Raw genomic sequence first — 7,933 nt, forward strand, 5'->3', positions numbered from 1 at the left:
CTCCACAGCTGAGATGGTGTGACTTCTCCTCACAAAAGCAGCCAAAGCTAAAAGTTGTTACTGTTGCTATCCGAGCATTCCGGCTAAATCAGGCACAATGCTGCCCGGGAACAGCTCAGCACACCAACACACAGAAGCACAGTCATACACAGCAGCTGACAGGCCCTTAAAGGAAAATCACCCTTGAAACACAAGTCGCTGCACTGACCAAATGTGTGTCACCTGAGCTATCTTTTGTTATTAAGTCCTTACTTTTTACATCCTAATTCATACCTATTCATAATGTGAAATTGCAAATAAGGTTAAGAATCGTATTAACAGACGTGTTCCTATGCATACATGCAAATGTGGCAAGTTTAGAAAATGACCTAAACATTTGGAAAATTACATTTTTTTTTGAATTACCACTACTGTACTTATGTTTTTTGATGATAAAAAAAAGTTTGGTATGAGGATAATTATTTATAAACATGTAGCCTAGCAAATAGGTTAAAACATTAATTGTCAAACATATTATTTAATCAATTGGTCTTTTTAAATGTAAAAAAAATAAAATTATTTAAAATTAAAATGTTATAATAATTTATTGGTTATAACAATCAAGTAACATGTGGGAAATCTGTATACATTTGACCTTGCCTCCTAAGTTATTGTTTGGAAATCAGTTGTTTTATCAGTACATAAAAGTTTAATTTTTCACTTTAAGCCTTATAGCCTTTGAATACATTCTTGTATCTTTAGTTTAGTTTAGTTCAGAAGACATAAAGCATTTGAGAATTCCAGGTTTTTGAAATGATTAACACATTTTATCATGATTGTTTTGTCATAGAGGACTAATCAATCTAATTAAACACCAAAAGCAGACTGAAAATAATATTTTATTGCAAACCTAGATTTTGATGGTAATACACCGGAACTACAAGCCCAAACTAGCTACAGTCCGAATTAGTGCACTCTCCCACACACTGAAACAGCTGACCAGTCACAGCTAAAATAGGATGGCATGGCCTAATAACAGGGTCTAATAATATAGCCTGCATCAAAGTGATCCATCTCTAAAATATGTCACAAATAAACAAATGATGCAACATAATAAAGCAATACAACCTGTAGTATACTTTAAGTAAGCATGGACACCAAAACAATAAGTGAATTCAGATGTATCGGGTATAGGTGGTCATTATCAATTATTATATACACACACAAGTGTATATATACACTAAGTATTTTTCTTTAATTTATTGAACAAGAAAAAAACAATGACAAAAAAAATTATGTGGTGTTATAAACACAAAAGTATATGAAGCTGCTTAGTTTTCAATATTTGTCAACTTTGTCAATTCTGATTTACTTTATATTATTATTAAGATAATATTTTTCATTTTAATTATATTTCAAATCTGTACAGTCCATTGAGACAAATGTATTTTGTGAATTTGGGCAATATAAATAAAACTGACTAACTTGAAAAAATGTGCAATTTTTTACAGACAATTTAACAGCATTGTTTTGAATTATAAAACTTGAAATTTCCATGTGCGACACCCTCATGTTAGAATTTCAGAAGAGTTCTAGTTCTATATAAGCAGCAGCAGCCAAACCATTCAGATACACAACCAATAGTATGAACATTTTCAAAAACAACAGAGACACAGAGCTTAACTAAATTCTTCTCTGCCTTTTAACTAACCTGCTGTGGGCATTTGTCTGTTTGCACTGAGGAGAAACACTGAGTGTGCCGTATTTCAGCTCATCGTGCAATTGCCAAGCCCACAATTATCTTTGCTCCACAATTACAGACGGAGGAGCAACAGGTGAAAAAAGTGTACATACTGGTTGTAAATGCATGCAGTGTATGACCTACATGGTACTTTTGTAGTTTCTTGGCCTACAACAAAATAAATAAAGTCACAGTACAAACCATTTGCAATTTAACTTTTAAAAAATTATTTTAGATTCCTACTTTGAATGATGGACTGAAACATTTTCTTTATAAATTTCAGATTTTTAAACATTTAGATTTAAACTTAAAGAAACAAAAATAATAATAAATGCAATCAATTATATAAAATTCTGTTATTGGTCAAACTTATATTCAAATGGAAGAGGTAGATTCCCCCTGAAAACCTTTTGGGTAAAAGTCCAACATAAAATATTCTTTCTTTGAAAACAGGGTATGGTTTTCAAAGAAATACAAATCAAAATGCTTCACATTCATTAAGTAATTAACTCTTTTTTACTCAATTTTTTTAAATTTATAAATCATTTGGCTACTTGAAAGATTATCAAGAAGGAAATATTGACCAGTTTGTCTTTGCACCTCATAGTGGCAATGTCCTCAAATGTTTTATTTTGTTTGCAAAATACAACATTTTGTTTTTGTTAACAAATCAAAATGCTTCACATTCATTAATATAAAATCAAATAAATTATAATTGAAAATACTGGTTATTAAACATAATGACAAAATATTTTAGTCTCAAATTTAACATATTATGTTTATCTTTAAAAAGAGAAATTTTAAATTACATTATATAATTATTAAGTATCGTAAGTATTGTAATATTGGAACGGTTTAATTATTTCAACCTGCAACCGTTTGCGTTTCCTGCTGTGCGCTATAACCTCTTAGTGCACATTAGGAAACAGCTACTACCGTGACACTTTTTAAGAAAACATATTTCAAAATTCAAATAAAAAACACTTGCAAATTATGTATTTATTTTACCTAGTTTATTTAGTCTGTTGTAACTTAAAACTAAAGTCACACATACTTTTAAACAGTCAAATGTTTAGGCATAGCAAATAACACATTAAACTCACTCAAAACTCTCTAATTCTTTCCACTTAGTCATTTAAGCCAGCGTTTCAATTTTAATGAAATATACTAGCTTTCAGCGCACTGCTCACGAAGTCAGTGACAGAGCTTATTGCGACTGGCAGAAAGTGCAGCTTCCACAGCAGCTAAACCAGGCTGGATTGTGATGTTGTTTTAACATTGTTCTATCGGTGAAACTGCGCACAAATGTCAGTATTTCCCCTCACACAGTTTCTCGGTGGCTTCCACTAAGTCACGTTCAGCACTACTGAGGGCCAGACAGCGGAGATTACAGCGGCAGCACACTCTGACACTCACGTGCCTTGCAGCAAAATTCCACCCGGCAACTATGCGCTGTACCATGGCAACAGCGCCGCCATTGGTCCCCGGTGCGTTTTCAAATGACCAATGGGAAGGCCGGCCGCGGGTGATGCTTGTTGCTAGGTAAACATGATGCAGAGGGAAGATAGAGGAGCCGAATTACCATGCTGCTACTGCAGGGTGCTTTCAGCGCAGGAGTGGAGGGGCTCTGCACATTCCCCCTTCTCCTTCTCAGCACTTGGAGGTGCCAGAGAGACAAAAACAAAAAGAAGCATAGAATGACACAGTATGTATGTATATAGCAGTGGACTGGTTTATGGCCTCTGGGAAATGGTGCTGCTTGCTGCACGCACGAAGGCCATTAAAGTACTACAAGCTAGCCTGCTAATGTTACATTCAGAGTAACAGAAAGACAAGTGTTTCTTTTACCTTATTATTAGTTAATTCAATAATTTACCAAAATGTCTATTTCTACTAAAACAGAAATTTTTGCTGCATGTATATTCAATTACATTCAATATTCAATAACAGGGTAAGAAGGAAATAATATGCATGTGCTTTTCCCCTTTGTTCATTTATATATATACACACACACATACATATATAGGTATAGATAGATATATAAATATTATACATATATATACACACACACACACACACCCATACACACAATCTATTGCTTTCCTGCAGGTGATGATACAAGTTCAGTTAAAATGCCCTTTGAGTATGCAAAACACACAGATATAGTTCTAATCCTATAGCTTGGGCCATGAACAATATGTTTAGGTTTGGTAAAAATCAAGTGTACAAAAATGGATGGATGTACAAAAAACACCATCTTAGGACAGACATGTTTGAAGAAGTGGGACATCACATTGACAGCCGGTCAAAATGATGATAAAGCTGTCACAATATTTAAAATCAAACCAAGGTTTTCTGTGTATTGTCCTCTTTGGTTGTTCTATGTATTGATATATATATCAAAGGTAAAACATGGTAATTGCAACACACAGAACCAATTTTCATTTTTAAGTAAACAAATAAATACTTTTGATCCTACATTATACTGTGATTGAGAGGGCTCAATCACCCAGAGACCTCTTTAAGAAGAATCATTTTCAACATTTACCTTTATCAGAGGTCACTACAAAGAGTACAATCTGATATTGGCTCAGTTTTATCACTGAATGCCCATCCTGATAAAACTCTCCTCATTTGTCAGAGATTAGGGTGAGACACAGCTAGATTCAAACCAACAACCATCCAAGTAAAAGATAAACACTATCCACTGAGCTAAAACCACACCTCAGAATACCTTGTTAAATATCCAGTTTTACTCACTGTACTATGTCAGACTCCTTACCTTAACTAAACCAAGAACCTGATTTCTGAACTGTTTTAATTAATATTTAGATTTCAAATCACATGTGTGAAAGATGTGGAGATAGGGGTGGGCTGGGGAAGGGGGCATGTGTCGCTGCAGAATATGTCCTGAATGCACAACACAAACAGTTAAAATAAAAAAAACAACACCTGCAGTGGTCTCAACTTTCATTCAAACATTCATTTTAACAGTAGAGCTGTAAAGAGCTTCTGCCCTGCAGGGCAAGAAATGGCAGATTACTTGAGCCCCAAATGAGGCGTTTCTCATTTGAATTCAAACGTCACCTCATCTGGACGTCAGCAACCAAGCACTCAACTCAGAAAGCGCTGGCATATCAAAATGAGAGCTGCTTCTACTTCTCTCATTGCAATGGCTTGTAATCTGCAAGGACTATAGCATCTCCAACCACACAAATACACACAAAGACACACATAAGGAGCACAGACAACACTCTTGTTGAAGAGACACAACACTGAGACAATTAATTTTTTTTATCTTTTGACAAATTTAAAAAGCAAGATAATTCACCTGACCACTATATGTTATATGTAGCTTTATGCTTTTAAATGTGTAAAGTCCAATTATGATCACTTCTAATAACGACTGGGTATAGAACTTCCATGGTGAGTGTAACTTTATAACTAGAACCAAGGGGTTTTCCTTTCCTAAGTTTAAATGTGAGAATAAAATACCCATTAATGTCCACTTAATCTCTGTATATATCTGTGTTACATGAAATTGTACTGTTTTATTTCAGTAGACCTCAGTGTATGTGGTCTGTTTACCATTTACTGGCTTTTAAAAAGTAAGTTTGGCCAAATATTTCACCAGCATCATGAACTGTGTGTTTCTTTTCTGTTATAGCAATACTGGATAATTGTGTTTGACTTGAAGAACAGTACATTTTTGGTTAATGCTCTGATATAGGATCCACATCCAGCTGTGGTCATTTTATAGCAATAGATTAGATGGTTTAGTTTTGTATGAACTTTTGGAAACTAACTATTTGAAAATAGTGTTATGTTTTGTTTTTTTAAAGCGCTTTGTCAGCCAAACACAGCTTTCCAGAGTTAGGCTAACTTGTTGAATTTAATGTCCCACAGCTTTACTGCTGTGATTCTGATTAAATGCTGTTAACAAATCAAAACAGATTCTTTATAAATAGTGAATTTATGTACACAAACACACCCACAAACAGTCACACAGACACACACTGTAGCTGTAATATATACAGGCACTGTTGCCAGGCGAGACATAGTCAGATTCAGTGTGAGACCCCAGAAATAGAGTCCAAGTAAGGACAGGTGCAGGGGCATCAAGCAACAACCCTCTCACCCAAATTACCAGCGCACACACTCAAGCACACTGAAAGCAGGAGAGAAAGAGAGAGAGAAAGGGCTCAGAGGGTATAATTGGGGCAAAGAGTGAAAGTTTTACACTGAGTTGTACTCTGTCACTGAAGTATGTTTATAAAATAAATTATTCTTGTTGTCTTTGGTCCAAACATACATTGTAAGGTATATTTGGATTGAATGAAGTACGTTTGGCTGAAGACAGACTGAATTTCTATTAATGAATGAGTGTTTGTGCATATTTCAATAGTTATATTCTAAGCATAACACATAAATTGTTAACTAAACTAAACTTAATAACTGGCCTACAATTGTTGTTCACTGTACCAGCCTTCACAAAGTCTAAGGATGAAGGAATAAAAATCCAATTAGACATTTAAGTATATTATACAATATTATTTAAAATAGCAGTACAAGAAATTTGATCCTTGAGCTCTAACACTTTGAAGCTGTAGTTTGTTTTGGCAAAGGAGCAGACACGCAATCCAAAAAAAAACTTTATTAAGTCACAGCTTCTGGATAAAGATATGGAGAATGACCTAGTGAGTTTCCTTTGAAGACTCTCAGTGATCCAGGTCATTTCCATTCTTGGTTTTGAAGCAGACAAACAGCATATATCTTTATGTTGGGACTGTAATTAGTCATATTTTGGGTGTAAGAGAATTGTTTGTTCAAGGTTATTTGCATATGATAATCTTTGCTACTACGCTGTCCTTGGTACTGAAGACAAGGAAAAGAGACACATATGTACAAAAAACACTGAAAACATGTATTTCCTCTCTAGGTGAGGTATGCCCAGGTAAGCACAAAAAAAACAAACCAAAATACTAACATAAAGACATACATTAGAATCATTAAAATTAGTCTATTTGAAATAAGAAGTAATCAATAAAGATAAAGACAAAACAACTTGGGTTTTGTTTCAGATACAACATTATGGCTGTTTTCTATGACCAGGTGTCAAAATTGAAAAGGTAGAGCTATAAAAGTTGCCAGAGGTCTTGCAAATTTTAGACTTGTGTGTAGATACCATTGATGCATTTTAAAACTATAATTAATAGTGGACATAGGACATAGCCTAGGAATTGGTTAAGATCCAAGTTGGGTCCCCTTTTATTACTGCAGGTCTGTTTAACATTAACCAGAGAAGACCAAGCATCAGCGGAGCCAAAGAGAGGTGAACCCAGAACGTTGCAACTTACACACACACAGTTGTGTGTGTGTGTGTTGCAACGTTCTGGGTTAGAAAAAAAAGGCTGTATGAAGGTCAGATATGAAAAGGCAGATAAAGGAAATGTATGGAATGAGTAGGAAAAAAAGTGGGTATGGCAGAGCCTACCCATCTTTGTTTTGGAAGCAAAATTTATAAAAATGTGCTGCGAAATAAGGCCTACAAACCATTGTTCAAGCAGTTGTCCTCAAGTTGTCAGTGATTCCTTAAGAGATCCAGGCAAAGAAAAGGCAGAGGTCAAGTGATGCTTCCTTTATATAGGCATAAGGACAATGAAATGACTAATTTCCCAATTAAGTAAGGTAACTTTAAAACGTACACTATGGTACTGAATTTTTACTAATCAGCAACGACTGATTGGTTTACCTTTTTGTGATTGGTGACTGTAACACCGTTGCGTTGGCCAACAATATGAAGCACGAATCCACCTTATACGTAAAATGTTGGACCAGCTGGACCTCCTTGCTTGTGTTATTGCATGAATGGCGTGTGTAAATGCAAGATGTTCAATGCAAGAAACAAACAAAAAAAGACCAGGTATAGTCTCTACTGAAACAACCCGGGTCAGTGCCAATGTCTATGGACTCAGGCTCTGTATGAATCTGAGTCCAATCCTAAACTAAGGTTCATAACTTAAAATTTCAACTTTCAATGGTGTTTTTACAACAAAGTTACAAAATGAAATTCAATCTAAAAGAGAGACAGCCACTTAGTTTTTTTTTCAGTTTTATTTAAGTGACACCTCCTCCTCATAACCTTGCAAAGAGTTCTTCTAATAACTGTGGGAGAAAACTCACATGTCAAAATTGTGATGGTGATATTAAAAA

This window comes from Cynoglossus semilaevis, chromosome 13 (assembly GCF_000523025.1).
Source record: "Cynoglossus semilaevis isolate Cse_v1.0 chromosome 13, Cse_v1.0, whole genome shotgun sequence".
NCBI lineage: Eukaryota > Metazoa > Chordata > Actinopteri > Pleuronectiformes > Cynoglossidae > Cynoglossus > Cynoglossus semilaevis.